At 41.2% G+C, this 19,805-nt stretch overlaps 4 non-coding genes across 4 annotated transcripts; 3 read left to right on the top strand and 1 right to left on the bottom strand.

Moving 5' to 3' along the window:
• Positions 1 to 3,706: 3,706 nt before the first annotated feature.
• On the top strand, positions 3,707 to 3,796 carry TRNAY-GUA (transfer RNA tyrosine (anticodon GUA)). Its single transcript is given in 2 exon segments — positions 3,707 to 3,743; positions 3,761 to 3,796. It is a non-coding gene; the product is annotated as a tRNA-Tyr (tRNA).
• Positions 3,797 to 5,562: 1,766 nt separating this feature from the next.
• On the bottom strand, positions 5,563 to 5,635 carry TRNAA-AGC (transfer RNA alanine (anticodon AGC)). The gene has a single exon. It is a non-coding gene; the product is annotated as a tRNA-Ala (tRNA).
• Positions 5,636 to 9,033: 3,398 nt separating this feature from the next.
• On the top strand, positions 9,034 to 9,121 carry TRNAY-GUA (transfer RNA tyrosine (anticodon GUA)). Its single transcript is given in 2 exon segments — positions 9,034 to 9,070; positions 9,086 to 9,121. It is a non-coding gene; the product is annotated as a tRNA-Tyr (tRNA).
• A 10,387-nt stretch (positions 9,122 to 19,508) lies between these two features.
• Positions 19,509 to 19,599, top strand: TRNAY-GUA (transfer RNA tyrosine (anticodon GUA)). Its single transcript is given in 2 exon segments — positions 19,509 to 19,545; positions 19,564 to 19,599. It is a non-coding gene; the product is annotated as a tRNA-Tyr (tRNA).
• The last annotated feature ends 206 nt before the right edge of the window (positions 19,600 to 19,805 follow it).

The raw sequence follows: 19,805 nt of genomic DNA, 5'->3' as shown, positions 1-19,805 counted from the left end.
CTACATGTAGAAGAATGAACACCACACACAAAAATAAGCTCAAAATGGATTGAAGACCTAAATGTGAGATAGGAAACCATAAAACTCCTAGAAGAAAACATATGTAATAATTTCTCTGACATCAGACTGAGCAACATTTTTCTAGATATGTCTCCTCAGGCAAGGGAAACAAAAGCAAAAATAAACAATTGGGACTACACCAAAGCAAGAAGCATTTGCAGAGTGAAGGAAACCATCAACAAAGTGAAAAGGTAGCCTACTGAATAGGAGGAGATATTTGCAAATGACATATCTGATAAGGGGTAAATATCCAAAATATATGAAGAACTTCCATAACTCAACACCCAAAAAACAATCAGATTAAAAATGGGCAGAAAACCCAAATCAACGTTTTTCCAAAGAAGACATATAAGTGGTCAACAGACACATGAAAAGATGCTCAACATTACTGATCATCAAAGAAATGCAAATCAAAAGCATAATTAGATATCACTTCACACCAGTTAGAATGGCTAGAATCAAAAAGACAAGGAATCACAAGTGTTGGTGAGAATATGGAGAAAAAGGATCCCTACTGCACTGTTGGTGGGAATGTAAACTGGTGTGGTCACTGTGGAAAACAATATGAAATTTCCTCAAAAAATAAAAATAGAACTATCCTATGATCCAGTCAATTTCACTACTGGTACTAAACCAAAGAAAATGAAAACACTAATCTGAAAAGATGTATGCATCCCTACATTTACAGCAGCATTATTTACAATAGCCAGTATATGGAAGCAACTCAAGTGTCCATCAATAGATGAATGGATAAAGATGATGTGGTATATACATATATGTACAATGGAACATTAGCCATAAAAAAAAGAATGAGATCTTGTCATTTATGACAACATGGATGGGCCTGGAGAGTATAATTCTAAGTGAAATAAGTCAACAAAGAAAGACAAATACCACATGATTCCCCTTATATGTGGAATCTAAAACGAAAACAAACAAAAAAGCAGACTTGTAAATACAGAGAACAAACCAGTGGTTGCCAGGGGAAGGTGGGTGGGGGAAATGAGTGAAATAGATACAGAAAATTAAGAGGTACAAACTTTCAGTTACAAAATTAAGTCAAGGAGATGAAAAGTACAGCATAGGGAATAGACTCAATAATATTGTGCTAATGTCTGGTGACAGATGGTGACTACACTTGCTCCATACTGAGCAATGAGTAATGTTGAATCATGTTGTAGGCCTGAAACTAACATAACACTGCTAATTCTACTTGAACTTTAAAAAAAAGTGGTAGTAATATGTAGTAATTTCCCTGACATCAGACTGAGCAACATTTTTGGAACCAAATGGAACCAAATGGTTCCAAGCCTTTGTTCTTTCCATTGCATCATACACACTGATAAATAATCTGCCGTGTTGCTGTAATTTCTACCACGGTGATTCGGTATTTACTTTTAAATCGTGTTAAACCGGCCTTGCCTATAGAGAAGGTCGTATGTATCTATTTTTTGAAGTATTACAACCCAGTAAGCATTAGGACACACTTCACAGCGGGGCGCCGCGTGTGCCCCCCTGAGCCCCCCGCCCCGCCCCGCCCCGCCCCCCTGCACCTGGCCGCCGGCACCGGTTCCAACCTCGCGGGCCTGGCCGGCAGGTGCTCACTGAGCCTGACCGAGGAGACCAAGGAAGGGGCGACCTGAGGTTCGGCAGCTCGGGCCCCACTTAAAACCAAGGGACCTTCAGCGGATGGAGGAGGCCCGCCGCCCACAGCGCCCCGCGGAACCGTCTCGGGGGAGCCCTCGGCGCAGCTCCCGCGGGGCGGGGCGGGGCGACGTGAGGGGTGGGCGGAGCCCAGCAGCCCGGGCCCTCCGCAGACTCGGGTCGCGCCCCAGTCACCAGGCCGCGGCGCGCCGGGGCCCTCTGCTCCCTCGCGCAGTGCCCTCCCCCGGGGAGAGGGGGGCGCCCGGAGGGGGAACAGACCCAGAAGCCGAGGAAGGTGGAAGAGGGGGCGAGTGCCTGCAGGTGGGAGACCGGCGCGGTCCCACTGGAGACGCTTCCTGCCGAGGGGCACCCCCACGCGCTGTGGTTTTCTGGAGGTGCCGCAAGCCCTTGCACCCCAGTCTCCAGACTCCCGCCCGCGCTTACCCGCGCCCCCCCTCACCGGCACCGCGCCCCGCCCCCTCTGTTGGGCCCGGAGCCCGCGCCCCCCCCGCTCTTCTCTCGCTGGGTGCAGGGACGGGGCAGAGCGTGCGGAGGCAGGACTCGAATTCCTCTCCTACCTGCGTCCAAGGATACTCACGAAGGAGAAAAACTATGGGACACCCACACTTTTCTGCTTCTTCCCGTGTTCACGTGGAATTATATAGTTTATTTTGAAAATATAGAGAAAAGAATCATGTATGTGACTCAGGCAAGATTCTTCACCTGCAAGAATACAGGATGTATATACGCATCTCAGAATCCCCCAAATCTCCTGTACCTTCCCCCTGCCCTCCGCCCCGCCCCCCTTCGTCAGGGCTTCCTTAAGGCCTGTCTTCTTTATCTCTGAATCTCCCCAAATGTGCAGCGGAACAAAATGAAGGACTTTAAAAAAAAATCTGTATAAGGAAGGATCATGCATTTAACTTTTTGAAAGGTGTACTTTGACAAGATGGATAATACTACATCTACAAAATAACTTATTTAGTCAGTGGGGCTTGAGGAGGAGGTAAAATTTTATATTTAATTCATTCAGACCGACCCCTCTTCAAATAGATGTTTCATAAAGACTTGAGGAGGTCAATGGCCAAATTAAAGGATTAGCAACTCGCTTTTAATTCTTATTCGGAAAAGAGAAATGTTTCTTTGTGTCACAGATGGTCTTAATGATCTACTTGCACAAGGAGGATCGTTTGCTCTGTGTGTATGGCTCCCTTATAGGACAATTGAATGAGGTTTAGTGGAACGTGAAGAATAAAACATTCTTCATGTCGGAGGCCACTTCGGATCGATTCCATTAACAGAGAATAATAGACCTTTTGAGATTCAGACAGTCCCAGAAAACTAAACTAAAATCTCACATTTTGCAAAATTAACTAGTATTTGAATGACATGACTTTCTACCTTGTGTTAACATAGAGAATTCAAAAACATTGTTTTAGTTCCTTATGGATAGACTTTTGCTGGGTTTAGAATTAGTGTGTTGGTCTGGCTTATCTACGAAGACTAGTATCCAAGAACTTTTTAGTATGGTTTGGGAGAGTTTAACCCTACACTTCTTTTCTTCCCCCTCCTCTTCCATCAGCTCCTCCTCGTCCTCCTCCCCCTCCTGTTAATTATCCTGTTAGAATTGTAGACTGAAGTATTTCAAATCCTGTTTGTAGGTTGAGTCAATATTGACTCCCTTCATTCCTCCTAATAAAAGATGCTCATTGCTCAGGTCTTATCCGTTCCTGTGTCTCCTTGTTTTATTGTCCTTTATGCAAACCAGCGGATGCTCCCGTTTTCTTCTTCGTCGGGGGCAGTGTACCTTTGAGTGTCACTTCCGTGAGGTTGCTGGATTATGAAAAAAAAAAAAAAAAAAAAGCTTAAAAAAAAAAAAAGTGGACGCGGCTGGGGCAGGCAGACCTGTGAGCAACGCAGCTAAATCGAGCCATCAGCGCCTGCAGACGCCCAACCTTGCGCAGAGATGGCATCTGCTGCGAGAAGAGCAGGCGGTGTGATTCCTTCGATAGCTCAGTTGGTAGAGCGGAGGACTGTAGTGGAAGCCCGCACGGCCATCCTTAGGTCGCTGGTTCGAATCCGGCTCGAAGGAGTTCAAGTTTTGCGGGTTTTTTTTTTTAAACCTCCACCCTGAAATGGTGTATTCCAGCTACATATACATATATCCTCGATGCTCATCTACTAAGACTATCCCGATGGACAGCGAGTCCAATTTAAACATTTTTTTTCCATTTCTGGAACAATGACTAACACCGCGCGATCAGAGTTCATTTCAGCCCCATACTTTCCATACAGGATAGCTGCGGGCCGCCGAGAAATACCGGTCCCTGACCAGGCGCAGCAGAGGCGGCCCAGCGGGGCTCGGGGTCGGCAGACGCGTCTCCGCTCTCCCTTCCCGCGATCCGGGACCCCGGCCGGAAGGCCGCGACCGGCGGGTACTTGGTGGAACACGCGCGCCTCCTGGTGGGCTCGGAGTCCCGAGTCTCTGGAAAGGGGTTTTTCCAGGTGAAGAAGGCTCGGGGGTGGTATGAAATTCAGGGGCACTACTCCCCCTTCTCTGTTTACTTATGTAACTGTGGTTTTCTTTTTTCTCTTTTCTTTTCTTTTTTTAAATGTAACTGTGGTTTTCAACCTGGCTAAGAAAGTCGGTGGATACAGAGTTACCTGGGCAGATTTTACAACGCACCTTTGCTTGGATAGTTTGGAGATGGGATCTAGGCATTGGTAGTTTTAAAAACTTCCAGATGATATTACTGGGCTGCAAGGTTTGAGGACCATAGATACAAGACAAACAAAAATTTTAGAATTACAAATAACAGACAAGACAGGGGGATTGGCAGGATTTTCTACCCATTTTGGGAATTAGCTCAAAAGAGAGATTTCTCTTAACAATAGAAAGCATTTGCTAATTTTGGGTCAATCTCATTAAGATACATTAATCACACTTGTACCCTGTCTCAAAAATGATACTAAGCACCATGGAAGAGTTCTCAGCTACAAATATATTAGACCAGAGTTTAAAAAGCTGTGTGAGAATTTTGTCCTTGATAATGTTTTGTATTTTCCTTACTATGTTTCAGAACTCTTATTCTTTAATGATTCTCAAACTTTGATGTAGGTCAGAATGTCTCGAATTGGGGTAGTGGTTTGAGAACCACTCCCTAAAATGTATTGGAAACTACCCCTATTAAGGGCTGAAGGTTGGTCTAAAATGGTAGCTCCTGAGTCACTTCTTGCTTTTTGAAAACAAATTGGGACAAAAGAATAAAGAAGAAAAATGGTTCAATTTTCTTTTCAAGGATAATATTTGGGCTTTGGATGCAAAATTTGTTAGATAGTCCTGGTCTGAGCTTCTCCCCAAAACACCATAGAGGTCCTCCATCTCCCATAATTGGGCCATACTCCAGTATACTGCCATAGTCCAGTATCAGTATCAGCATTATCACCACCACCTCCAAAGACCACCCCAGAAGAGGAAAAATGCATGTTTCGAAAACAAATCTCCAACATACCTACATATTATCTGGCTCTTCACCATCTCATTAAGAAATGGGAATCATTCGTCACAGTTTTAAGAACTTCAGGTTGCCCTCAATAGATGGGACATGTGGGAAATAGATTCTGCGAATGCAAATATAATATTAATGCATAAATAAATCTAGACGTGTAAATCCACTTGGCAGACACTGATATTCAAATCTGCAAAACGTTTGAGAAATCCTCCGTAAAGAACTTAGCCATGCCTATCCCAGCACTGTCCGAAGACAAGACACCAGAGCGTGGCTTTTGAAGGAAAGGCCATCCCTATTAGGGACCTGGCCAAGCTTTATGCTGGTCCTGTTTGAAAAAGCCTAAAATTGGAGAATGCGGGCATCGATCCCGCTACCTCTCGCATGCTAAGCGAGCGCTCTACCATTTGAGCTAATTCCCCACCCGAGATGCCGCCGCGCCTTTCTCACTCCCTTAGATACCTGGAGGTGATTCAGGCGCCACCTGTTAGTACTGGGCGCGAACGAAGCGCGAGACTGCAGCCGGGGTGATGTTCCTCCGAGCCACCCACAACCTGCCCTACGGGTCTGGATCCTGTCGGGAAGACCCGGGAGTGCAGGCGGAGTCCAGGCCAGGGAATCCTCAGAAACGCTAGTCTTAGAAACTGGGCGAGAGTTTAACCCTGGGTTCCTATCTGAGGAAACGGGACCGGAAGAAAGCTGCAGGCGCATCCAGGAGGGAAAACCAAGTTTCTCGAGCAATGAGGCGCGGCTTTGGCCTTCGCAGTAGATCCCGACAATCCCTGCACCCCTAAATTTTCCACTCGTTGACTCAGCTGGCCCGAGAAACAGATTTTCCAAAGTCCCTACATCTATCCCTGCCTGGCTTTTTTTTTTTTTTTTTTTTTCTTTTCTTTTTTAAAATCATCGCCTGTGGACACATGGGCACGAGGGGGCGCGCGTCCCAGTTAATTTCTTCTTCATTCTGGCTTCTGCAGTCCCGGTTTTGATCAAAGGGTGTAACAAGTTTGTTTTTTTCTAAGGAAAACATTACTAGGATGCTAAGATAATTATGACTGCAGGCTTAGATGCAGAGTCTTTGCAAAAAGACAAAGGTGGTAGCCGTGTCTTTTACTTTTACTGGACCTATTGGGTACTTGGTGCTGGTTACTGTTGGGAGCTCGCTCTGGGGAGGAGGACTCGCTGGGCATTGCCAGAAACCCATCACATTCCAGAAAGCCATCTGAAGGCCTTCAACCAACATCCAAACCTTCAACTGTTTCTTGCCCTAATATCCCATCGTGGGAGACTTCCTCTTTTTGGGTTAGTGTTATTTTTACTCTTAATGACATTGAAAGCAAGTGATCAAAATTCAAATGGAGGAGAAACAACTCATTCAAGAAAGTGACTCTATGTCTCTATGCAGAGCAGGCATTTCTGAGATCCTTAAAATACCCTTTACGTTTGTTCTTTTTTTTTTTCTTTTTCATTGCAATCACGACTGATTAAAAGGGATGAATAACTTTCTGAGGGACAAAACCTTCCACCTACCTTCCTCCTCACAACTTAGACCAGAGAGTCCACAACTCAGGTGTCCTATGTGTGTGTAGAAACCCACCATTCGTTTCAAGATTTGGCTCAAGGTCAGCCTTACCCTGAATCTCTCCATCACCTGTGTGCTTTCTACTTACTCTTCCCTGGACAGAATTTGCCTGGCTGCAGACGCAAGTCAGTTGGGCCTCCACTCATTTTTTCCCTCCCTATTTATTTTCAATGACTCTATTAGGGGTGCAGGTGCAGAATTTAGTGACAGGACGTAGCTCAGATCCATGGGGGCACTGGCACAACTCAGCTGGAAGTGACTGGTTTGTCTGGGGACTTTCAATCGTGAGCTGGGAGTGCTGGTTTCCAGTAATACCGAATTGGGTATTACATTTTCCAACACTCAGTTTCCACAGGTACTAAATGAAAATCAAGAATATTATTTTAAAGTTCACATAGAAGCTTCACCAGTTGTTAAACCATTGACTCAACTCTAAGCTCTCTGCTCTGGATTGAGTTGTGTTCCCTCCAAAATTCAAATGTTTTTAGCTCTAATCCCCAATATGACTGTGTTTGGAATAGCAAAGTAATTAAGATTAATAAGGTTGTAAGGGTAGAGCACTAACCCTGATATCATAGGGTTAGTGTCTTTATAAGGGGAGACCCTTATAAAGCTCACTCTGCCACGTGAAGACACAGCCAGGAGATGACCATCCACAAGCCAAGAAGAGTGCTTTCACCAGGAACCCAATGGCCATCACGTTGGCCATGGACTTCCAGCCTTCAAAACTGTGAGAAAAATTAACTTCCATTGTTAAAGTTACCCAGCCTGTGATACTTTGTCACAGTGGCCTGAGCAGACTAAGACAATAATCATTTTTCAATCTGCCTTGTGAGGCAGGAGCTCTGTATACCACATTATGGAGGCCCCCCCACCCCATGTTAGGCTTTGGCAGGAGGAAGCTAGAAGAAGAATGCAAGCCTGGGAGCAGGGGAGAGTGGGCTTATACATTCCTGTTTCCCTTCTGTGGACTTCCTGTGCCTCATTACCCCAGTAATGAATCTTGCAGCACTCTGAAATCCTGTCACTTGCTGGCAACTTGGCTATTTTCCACTGGGTTTCAAGGCATGGACAGGACACCTAATAATGTCAAGAGAAACAGTCCACTTCTTAAGATTATTTTTCCTCTAGCTGTGAATTTTCTATCAGGCTAGAAACACTGAAAAAAAGTCACTAGGTCCTATTCTCTGAGTTTCTCACAGAAAAGGACCTAATGACTAAGTTCAAGAGCAACCATGTGCTTTCAACATTTCTAATAGGCATTGGTGAGTGCTGTTTGAAGAAAATTTTGGAATGTTTTCAATAATATAATTTTGTAGAAATTTTATTTTAATAAGTACAGATATTTTATACAGAAATCCACTTTTCCTTAATTATATTTTTTCCTTAAATATATTTAAATCTTTTCCTTAAATATCTTAAATCTTTTCCTTAAATATATTACAAAGGAAAATGTATACATATTTGCTCCAGATAGTGTAGTATCTTCTCCATCTGTGTCTATTTCTGCAGCAGATGCAAGGAAACTGATGAATCTATGTTGAACTTCAACGTTGAATGATTGAACTTTGAAAAGGAATATTTATATCTCCATTTAATAATTTTCAGGATTTGTGTTTCATTTTAATTGCTCTACTATAATTACGCAATATAATATGAACCACCCAAACATCAACAACAAAAAATTTACACACACACGTGCACACACTCAACACTCCAAATTTTTTGTCGCTGGCATTATGAATACACACGATTTCCCATTAGACTTTCAGAATGAAGTACTGCAGTGTACCAAAATGCCAGGCATTGCTCTGTTCCCAACCCAGAGATCTTCAGCCTAGTTGTCTGTATTTATGGCAACTATAACACTTACTGAACAAACTGACGCTTTTGAGAGAAGAAGGAAGTCACCAGAGAGCAGGAAGGAAGCCGGGTGTAACCCAGGGCATTACTTTGAGCTATGCTATTCCTAGGGTAAGAGGACATGGGATGGGTACCCTTTGGGTTTTTTCCTTGAGATAGACATAAGTAATATCCTAACGTCTGAGATGTACAACCCAATGAATTTCATGTATTTCTAAAGCCATGGCCATGACCCAGTTCATTATAGAAAATACACTCGGTATCTAAGAAGACAGCTCAAAGTTGCACTTTTAGAAGCGAATCTGAACGTTACCAACACGGCAACCCTCCGGATAGACATTATTTCAGCAATCCTGCAAGAGGCCCTTCCGGGGTCCTTCGATAGCTCAGTTGGTAGAGCGGAGGACTGTAGATGGAGCAATGAGGCATCCTTAGGTCGCTGGTTCGAATCCGGCTCGAAGGACGACAATTTTGGAGATGCCGGGCTCCTCCGGGGAAGCCGCCGTAACCCTTGACCCCACCTTCTGGCGCGTCTACAGAGGACTTTCCGCTCAAACAGGAACGCGGGCACCTCTCTTATTTACGAGCACGAAATACATCCGCGGCGGGTCCGCGGGCCGCTGTCCCAGCCGTCTCGGTCCTACTAGTCCGGCGCGAACCGCAACCTCTCTCTGCGCAGCGCAGCTCCAAGGGCGCGCGCCCCTGGGGAGTAGGGGCCCCCGGTTACCCTGGGGGTCCCTGAAGGGGCCTGTTATTGGAGGAATTTCAGACGTACCCCAAGGTGGGAAGTAGCTTAATGAACTTCATTCGCCCATAGCCCCGGCGCAGCCACCCTGTCGGCAGCATGTAAACTAAATCCACCCCCACCCCCACCCCCACCCCGCACCCTGACCTCTGCACCACCTGGACATGTGTTCTCATCTCGCCGGCTTCTGTGTTTCCGAGGAGCGGGTGTGAAGGATGAAAGAGGGGACAGGCCCAGCTCATTCCCTCCCCCTGCGCACATCAGCATCGAGCTGTCCCCCTGCAGGCTGGCCGAGGCCGTACCTGGGGGTGGCCCGGGGCTGGGAGGCGTTGGGAGAACAGTGGAGCTCAGACGTGTACAGGCCCAGCACCAGAACTGAAAGTGGAAACAAGTCAACCACCAGGTTTCCTCCAGCTTTCAAGCCACGGAAGTGCACAGGGCACAAATATGTGACGTGGTCATGTAACGTTGGTCAGTCTTTTCACTCCCAGTCTGGTATAAAACTCCACTTTTAAAAATTACCTGGATTGGTAATTTTCAGGAGCAGCAAGGAATCAGGAGAGTTTGGGTTTGAAGACTCGTGCTATAGTTTTCAGCCTGTTCCCAAAGACCAAGTGGCTGGGAGAAGCCACCAAGAAAAAAGGAAAACAGTCTGAATTCTGAGACAGTTTGGACAAGGGCGGCCACTATGGCTGATATGGCTGGGACCTGGAGCAGGTGAAATGCCTCTGTCCGAGACTTTAAATTAAATCCTTTTTAAAAATTTTTTATTTTTATAAATTAAATCCTTTTTGCTTGGAGTCCCAGCTCACGTACGCAGTGTCCAGTCTTGAAAAATTGCCATAGTATGTACAACTTCCAATCCAGATTTGTATTCGCTCCAGTGAAGTGGTTCTACTTTTAGCTCAACACATTCAGGAATTCCACAAAGAGCCTCAGCCTATGAGTAGGAATTATTTCAGAACACTTTCCTAGAACCCATTTCTTGGAGTAATTGGAAAAAAAAAAAAAAAAACCCACATCTCTTAAAGTGGTGTAAGATGACACTAGGCCAGCAGGTAGACTTTCCGCAAAATGTCACTGAGCTTTTTCATCGCTCAGTGATATAACATGGACAATTGTTTTTAAAAAAAAAATCTGAAAACTCTTACCATATATCTTGGCACAGTCCACACATTTTTGTTGAGTATTTTCTTAGGAGGTGAATAAGCCTTCTTAGTGGATTCAGATTTTCAGATTTCCTGTATATGTCCACTTAAATAGGTTAAGTTACAGTGGAGTAATAAGCATCCCTCATTATTGAGCCCCCTGAGAATCATGTGGGCTCATAACCAGAAACTCTTATTTTTGTGTCATATAAATCATGGTTTGGCTAGTGGACTCCACTCCATCCTGGGACCCTGACTGGTAGATCCTCTACAACTCAGATCATAAATTAGTTTGTCAGGCTGAGGGTAAAGAGGGACATGGTGAATTGCTCATTAACTCTCAAACTTCCAGAAGAGACATATCATTTGTTAAAACAATTGTGTTGCATGGCCACATGTATTTCCAAAAGAGTAATGGTCTATAATTCTACATATGCTAGAACACTGTGTCAGAATATTTTTAAAAAGCAGTAATGTCCTTTACAGCTCACCATATATGGCCATATACGGTACACTTGGCTTCTCCATGTGGGAGACAGCATAATAGTCCATTACATCAATTTGCTGAAAGTCTAGGACATCTGAGTGCTGCATGGTGGTTCCTTAACTGATGAAGGATTTGCATTTGTTTCTGGCTGCTTTTCACACAAGCAACTAGGTAACTTTCCCCAAATGTGACATTTAGGACAACTAAAACTGTTGGATATAATACTGAAAACATCAGCTTGAAAGCGTTGGAGATTTGAAAATATGGTTAAAACAAATTTGTGTAATTGTATAATATGTTAAAAAGAATAAGTACTATAGGCAGAAGAAAAGAAAACGAGTAAATTGGGAATCTGTGCTAAGGAGGCTGTGTGCAGCAAGAAACCGACTGCTTAGCAAGACGTCAAATTGATGTTGAAGTTTTTGCATGGTTTTGTTTTTAATTACGTCTACTGCAATATAATTTAAACACAATAACATTCATTCCTTTTAAGTGTAGAGTTTGATGAGTTTTGAAAATTATATTCAATCATATAAGCGTGCTGCTTTGAGTCTGGCTTCCTCCACTGAGCACAATGCTGTTGAGATTCTTCCTGGTCGTGTGCACATCCATAGTTCATTCCTTTTTACTGTTCAGTCATCCATTGCAAGGATGTGCTATAATTTAGTTTATTCATTCACCAGCTGATTAAATTTTTTATTGTTTTTATTATTATTAATAGAACTGAGAAAATATTTACAATTACAGGCTGAATTACATGCCCCCCTTCATATGTTAAAGCTCTAATTTCCAGGCCCTCAGAATGAGACTGTATTTGGAGACAGAGCCTTGAAAGAAGTTACTTACAACATTCACATGAGGATGTGGGGTGTGCCCTGACCCAATTTGACCTGTGTCTTTATAGGAAGGAGAGATTAGGATAGAGAGAGAGACACTAGAGGCATGGGTGTGCAGAGGAAACAAGAGGATACCCTTCTTTGGGCCAAACAGAGGCCTCAGAAGAAATCAGTCTGGCTGACACCTTGATCTTGGACTTGCAGCCTCCAGAACTATATCCAGAACTATAAGGATATACATTTCTGTTTTAGTCACCCAGTCTATGGTATGTTTTTGTGGTTGTCCTTGCAAACTATCACGTGGCTATAAATATTTTGGGTATAAGTCTTTGCGTGGACATGTGTTTTCATTTATTTGCAGTAAATATATAGGAGTGGGATTGCTGGATCCTATGGTAGGTGTATATTTAACTTTTAAAGAATCTACTGACTATTATCCAACATGGCTGTACCATTTTACATTCTCATTAACAATGGATGAGAGTTTGTTTCTCTACATCTTAGATGACACTTGGAACAGTTTTTTAAATATTAGCCATTCAAATTTGTAACTAACAAGACACAATTACATGTCCTACCCATATTTATGGGGTGGGGATTACTCAGATATTATAAGAGGTGGGTGGAAATCTCAGGGCCCTCTTAGAATTCTGCCTCCTACAATGAGTGTGTCCAGGCATCTCATGTGGTTTTAATTTGCACTCCCCTCAGCTAATGATGTCTACGTTTTCAGGTAGTTATTTGTCCCTGTATATCTTCTTTGGTGAAGTGTCTGTTGAAATCCTTCCTTTTTTTTTTTTTTTAAATTGAATTGTTTGCCTCCTTTTTGAGTTGTAAGAATGCTTTATGTATTCTGGATAAAAGTCTTATCTGTCAGGTGTTTGTCCTGCAAATATTTTCTCCCATTCTGTGATCTGACTTTTCATTTTCTTAGCAGTATCTTTTGAAAAGCAAACATTAAACTTTTGATGAAGTCCAATTTGTCTTTTTTTTTTCTTTTACACCTTATATTTTTGTGCTCTTTGGTGTGCTAAAATTTTTTTGCCTAACCAAAAGTCACAGAGATTTTCTTCTGGAAGTTTTATCTTTTACATTTAGGTCTCCGATCAAAATAGAATTAACTATGGTATTGATGTAGGGTCAAAGATTTTTTTGTTTTATATAAATGAATGTTCAGTTGTACCTACACCAGTTATTGAAAGCTTATCCTTTCTCTATAGAATTAAACCTTGTCTATAGCAAAAACCAATCAATCGTATTTTTAACAAATTGTGGTAGAACAATTGAACATCCACATGCAAAAAAATGAATCAGAAAAATTAACTCAAAATTATCATACACCTAAATGTTAAAGCAAAACTATGTTATTACTAGAAGATAACAGAAAATAATGTAGGTAGCTTGGGGCATGGCGATAATTTTGTGTGTGTGTGAGGCGGGGGTAATTTTTTAGATGCAACACCAGAGGCATGCTTCAGGAAAAAAAATAATTGGTAAGTTGGACTTCATTAAAATTAAAAACTTCTTCAGAAAGACACTGTTAAAAGAATAAGAATAGAAGCCACAGACTGGGAGAAAATATTTGCAAAGGACAAATCTGATAAAGGACTGCTATCTAAAATATACTAAGAGCTTTTAAAACTCAACAATAAAATAAACAACTTGGGCAAAAGATCTGGACAACTCAATAAAGAAGATATATAGGTTGCAAATAAAGATACTTTACATCACATGTAATTAGGGAATTGTAAACTGAAAAACCAATGAGAAACCACTACATACCTATTAGAATGGCCAAAATCCAAAACACAACACCAAATGCTGGTGAGGATGTTAAGCAACAGGAGCTCTTATTCATGGAGGCTTGTAATTTGCATTCCGTAAGGAATAATAATGTTAAGGATCAGTATCACCTGCTTATTGGCCATCTGTACATTTTGTTTTGTGAACTATCTATCCAAATCATTTGCCTATTCATGGCTCACTACTCAGTTGTACTGAGTGTGTTATATATTCTGGATACAAGTCCTTTGTCACTTATCCCTTAAACATTTATCTAAATGTTTTGCATATATTTTTCCCAACCTGTTGCTTGCCTTTTACTTATCTTACATTCTTAAGCATCTTTTGAGATTTTTAAAGACTTTGATGAAGTCCAGTTTATCATTTTTTTCTTTATAGCTTACCTGTGCTCTAAGAATTTTTTGCTTAACCTAAAGTTACAAAGATTTTTCTTCTAGAAGTTTTACAGTTTTAGTCTTATGTTTAGGTTTTCGTCCATTTTGAGTTTTGTCCATTATACTGTGTAGGGTCTGAGTTCATTTATTAGCATGTGAATATCCACTTTTGGCATATTTTTCTGGACTCTATCTAGCTTTGTAGTAAGTCTTGAAACCAGGTGGTGTTAAATCCTCTTTCTTCTTCTCCTTCACAATTGTTTTGAGTATTTTATATCTTTTTCAGTCTATATAAACTTTAGAATCAGCTTGTAATTTTTACAAAACTGGTCATTGAGATTTTGATTGGGATGGCATTAAATGTATAAGTCAATTTGGAAGAATTTGCATCTGAAAAATATTGAATTTTCTGTTTAGAATGTATTGTTTTCATTGTATTTTTTGTTAAATTGATCTCTATAAAGATTCACGTTTTTATACCCTTCTAAATGGTGTTTTATATTTCAAGTTCCAGCTGTTCAGTGTTAATATTAGAATACTTATTAATAAATAGAATTATAATTCATTATATTTGTGTCCTGTACCTTTGGTAAGTTTTTTATTTGCAGTAGCTTTACAGGAGATTCTCCAGCATTTTCTCATAATGGTTGCATCATATGTAAATAGAGATAGCTTTGCATTTCCCTTTCAAATTATGATTTTATTTCTTTCTTGATTTGTACTGGGTAGAACTTTCAGGGCAATATTGAATAGAAGTCAGGATTCAATATCCTTGTTCTAGACCTGATCTTAGTGGCAAAGCATTCAGTCTTTCACTATTAGATGTAGTAACAGTAGGGTTTTCCCATATGTCTTTCATAGGCTGATGAAATTCTCTTATATTACTAGTTGGCAGAAATTTAATCCATGAATGCACCCTTAATTTTACCATGTTTATTCTGCATATATTGAGATAATCATATAGGTCTTTTTAAATGTGATGATAAGTTTATATTGATTTCTAAACACTTTAACTTTTCACCTGCTTTAATTTTTTGGAAGTTTCTTTTCCCACTTTAAAAATGTAGGCAACATTTACATAAAACACTCCCTTCATAAAACATGCCACTCCATGAGTTCTGACAAAATTATAGTCATGTAACCACAATGACAATGAAGATAAAAAATAGTTATATCACACCCTCAAACTTCCCCATGTTCCTTTTGTAGTTAGTCCCTCCCCATACATTCTACTTTGTTATCTACTGACTTTTCTATTCTTTTAGTTTTGTGCTTGTAAGAATGTACTATGAATGGAATAATACAGTACGCATGTAGGTGTATCTGCCTTTAGGATAATGCAGGGGAAATTATCCCTGTTGTTACATTTATCAATAGTTTGCTTCTTTTTTTGCTGAGATTCCACTGGAATATTGTCTGCAGGCTTCAGGAGCAGGCAAATTTGAGTCAGAACCATCTAGGAGTCAGTTAGCTATAGAAACATTTCAGACTGAAATCAACTCTGCAATAGAAGTGGCTGAATCTCAGACAAGCACTTGTCTGTGCTTAACCCAGCACTAGCTGATGAGAAAAATATGGAATCATCGGGTAGTGGTTTGAAAGTTTACAAAAGACAGAAAAGAGAAAGAAATTTGGATTAGCTGCAAGGGATGTTTCCAAGATGAGGAGACACATTGGAAAGGAAATGTCGTCCTATGTAATGAAAATCATGTCCATCTGTGTGTGTTCTAAGAGACTTAGGTAAAATTTAAACATTTTTTTCCAGTTAAAAAAAAAAAGGAAAGAAAATTGGGGAAGCTTTTACTTGAGAGACACGTGAACTTAGATCCTAGATTTTGGCTGCTTTCATGCCTGTGGTGTTCAAGGCTCTGTCAGGACACTTGATACATGGAAGAGATGGTCTCACACAGAAGCTATTTGTTTCTCTAAGCCTTTTCTACTCCAGCTTCTCACAGTCCCCCCATATCAGGTTAGATTATTGGAAAGAAATGTACCAGACCACATATTCTTAGTTTCTCATGATAGGGAACTGAATAACTGAAACAAAAATGAATTATGTGTGGCAGATTTCTCATGCACCTTTTGAAGAAAAATTTATTTTTTCAAAAGCCCAGTTATGAAGTACTTTGATTTTTATTTTAAAGATTTTATTTATTTATTCATGAGAGACACACAGAGGGAGAGGCAGAGACACAGGCAGAGGGAGAAGCAGGCTCCATGCAAGGAGCCCAATGTGGGCTTTGACCCTGGGTCTCCAGGGTCAGACCCTGGGCTGAAGGCAGACGCTCTACCGCTGAGCCACCCAGGTGTCCCAGTACTTTGTTTTTTAATAAGAAATACTCTTTTATAAATTTACCAGAAATCTTCTCTATAAATATATCGTCAAGAAAAGTCCATCCAGATGGCTTCCTGCTTTCTCCATCCATGTTCTGCCAGGAAGCCAAATGCCGTTATAGGTGCTCCCTAGCAGTGCATGGCAGCATCCCTACGAACAAATATCTACATTTCTCTTTTTAAACTTGGGGACGGGTGTTTCATTTATTTGCCTCACTGTAGTATTGGAGCCACTCAATTCACAAACACACACCAGCACACGCACAATGCCTCTGTTTTCGATCTAGTACATTTGTGTCTATACATTATTTTCATTGTCCTTCAAAAAGAATTGCAATGTTCTCAAAATGAACTCGGCAGTATGTCCACTTCAGGGTGGTAGATCCCTCTTTAACCGCGCTGTCTATATTTAGGATAAATTATCATTTATTGGTTAAATAGAGCGGCAGTAAGCGGAAGGGACAGCAGGACAGCAATAGAATTAAGGGTGATGGTCCTATCAATATTATACCTAAGCAAACAGGACATGGAACATGGGTGGTGGTGTTTTTTTGTTTTTGTTTTTGTTTTTGTTTTTTAAACACCTAAAACAGGACCTCACCAGAAAATGGAGGAGAGGGGTCCTCAACACACCTGGCCCCAACAACTTACCTAGATAACTTTCAAATCATCCTGCAAACCTACAAATTCCATCTGAATTTAAAGAGTGAACAGCTGGAATGCCACAGAGTGTAAGGATAGAGGGAACATTCCCCAGTATCTTAAAAGCCATCTACAAAAAGCCCACAGCAAATATCATTCTCAATGGGGAAACACTGGGAGCCTTTCCCCTGAGATCAGGAACACGACAGGGATGTCCACTCTCACCACTGCTATTCAACATAGTACTAGAAGTCCTAGCCTTAGCAATCAGACAAATAAAAGGCATTCAAATTGGCAAAGAAGTCACACCCTCCTTCTTTACAGATGACATGATACTGTACATTGAAAACCCAAAAGACTCCACCCCAAGATTGCTAGAACTCATACAGCAATTCAGCAATGTGGCAGGATACAAAATCAATGCCCAGAAATCAGTGGCATTTCTATACACTAACAATGAGACTGAAGAAAGTGAAATTAAGGAGTCAATCCCATTTACAATTGCACCCAAAAGCATAAGATACCTAGGAATAAACCTAACCAAAGAGGTAAAGGATCTATACCCTAAAAACTACAGAACATTTCTGAAAGAAATTGAGGAAGACACGAAGAGATGGAAAAATACTCCATGCTCATGGATTGGAAGAATTAATATTGTGAAAATGTCAATGCTACCCAGGGCTACCTACACATTTAATGCAATCCCTATCAAAATACCATGGACTTTCTTCAGAGAGTTGGAACAAATAATCTTAAGATTTGTGTGGAATCAGAAAAGACCCCGAATAGCCAGGGGAATATTAAAAAAGAAAACCATACCTGGGGGCATCACAATGCTGGATTTCAGGTTGTACCACAAAGCTGTGATCATCAAGACAGTGCGCTACTGGTACAAATACAGACATATAGATCAACGGAACAGAATAGAGAATCCAGAAATGGGCCCTCAACTCTATGGTCAACTAACTAATATTCGGCAAAGTAGGAAAGACTATCCACTGGAAAAAGGACAGTCTCTTTAGTAAATAGTGCTGGGAAAATTGGACATCCACATGCAGAAGAATGAAACTAGACCATTCTCTTACACCATACACAAAGATAAACTCAAAATAGATGAAAAATCTAAATGTGAGACAAAAATCCATCAAAATCCTAGAGGAGAACACAGGCAACACCTTTTTTTGAACTTGGCCACAGCAGTGTCTTGCAAGATACATCCATGAAGGCAAGGGAAACAAAAACAAAAATGAACTATTGGGGCTTCATCAAGATAAAAAGCTTCTGCACAGCAAAAGGAACAGTCAACGAAACTAAAAGACAACTTACAGAATGGGAGAAGGTATTTGCAAATGACGTAACAGATAAAGGGCTAGTATCCAAGATCTATAAAGGACTTATTATAACCAACACCAAAGAAACAAACAATCCAATCATGAAATGGGCAAAAGACATGAAGAGAAATCTCACAGAGGAAGACATAGACATGGCCAACATGCACATGAGAAAATGCTCTGCATCACTTGCCATCAGGGAAATACAAATCAAAACCACAATGAGATCCCACCTCACACCAGTGAGAATGGGGAAAATTAACAAGACAGGAAACCACAAATGTTGGAGAGGATGTGGAGAAGGGGGAACCCTCTTGCACTGTTGGTGGGAATGCAAACTAGTGCAGCCACTCTGGAAAACAGTGTAGAGGTTCCTCAAAGAGTTAAAAATAGACCTGCCCTACGACCCAGCAATTGCACTGCTGGGGATTTACCCCAAAGATGCAGGTGCAGTGAAAAACCGAGATACCTGCACCCCAGTGTTTATAGCAGCAATGTCCACAATAGACAAACTGTGGAAGGAGCCTCAGTGCCCATTAAAATATAAATGGATAAAGAAGATGTAGTCTATATAAACAATGGAATATTACTCAGCCATTAGAAACGACAAATACCCAGCATTTGCTTCAACATGGATAGAACTGGAGGGTGTTATGCTGAGTGAAGTAAGTCAATCAGAGAAGGACAATCATTACATGGTTTCATTCACACAGGGAATATAAAAAATAGTGAAAGGGATTAAAGGGGAAAGGAAAGAAAATGAGTGGGAAATCTCAGAGGGGGTGACAGAACATGAGAGACTCCTAACTGGGAAATGAGCAAGGGATAGTGGAAGGGGAGGTGGGCAGGGGGCACTTGATGGGATGAGCACTGGGTGTTATACTATGTTGGCAAATCGAACGTTAATAAAAAATATACAAAAAAAAAAAAGAATAAAGTAAAAAAATTTAAGAAAATAAAAACCTAAAACAGACAGTAAAAAGCACAAAGCTTAAGTGTTTAAAGGTATTAATTATTTAATGTATCTCTATGATCACCACTCCATCCGTTTTAGAACATTCCTAGCATTTTTGTTCACCTATTTTAAAAATAGTGAAAAACCACTGAGATAAACATTATTTAAAGTATTCTAAGAAGCCACACCCCAGATCCTTCGATAGCTCAGTTGGTAGAGCGGAGGACTGTAGATGTTGAGTCACGTGGGCATCCTTAGGTCGCTGGTTCGAATCCGGCTCGGAGGACTGTACCTTTTGAAAGGTTTTCATTGACGCAGCAAGTCTGGACCCTTAATGAAAGTTAAGAAAACTTTTTGTTTGTTTGTTTTGTTTTGGTTAAGAAAACTTGAACACAGTTGGGCAGGTTGTCGTTTGTGCTCACAGATGAACTCGTAGGCCTGAAAATAACAACAAAAAATAAAGGATCCTCAGGTTCGTACAAAAGAAGCTGC

Source organism: Canis lupus, chromosome 37 (assembly GCF_048164855.1).
Source record: "Canis lupus baileyi chromosome 37, mCanLup2.hap1, whole genome shotgun sequence".
Lineage (NCBI taxonomy): Eukaryota > Metazoa > Chordata > Mammalia > Carnivora > Canidae > Canis > Canis lupus.
The sequence above is the reverse complement of the archived record's forward strand: the minus strand, read 5'-3'. Positions and strand labels throughout refer to the sequence as shown.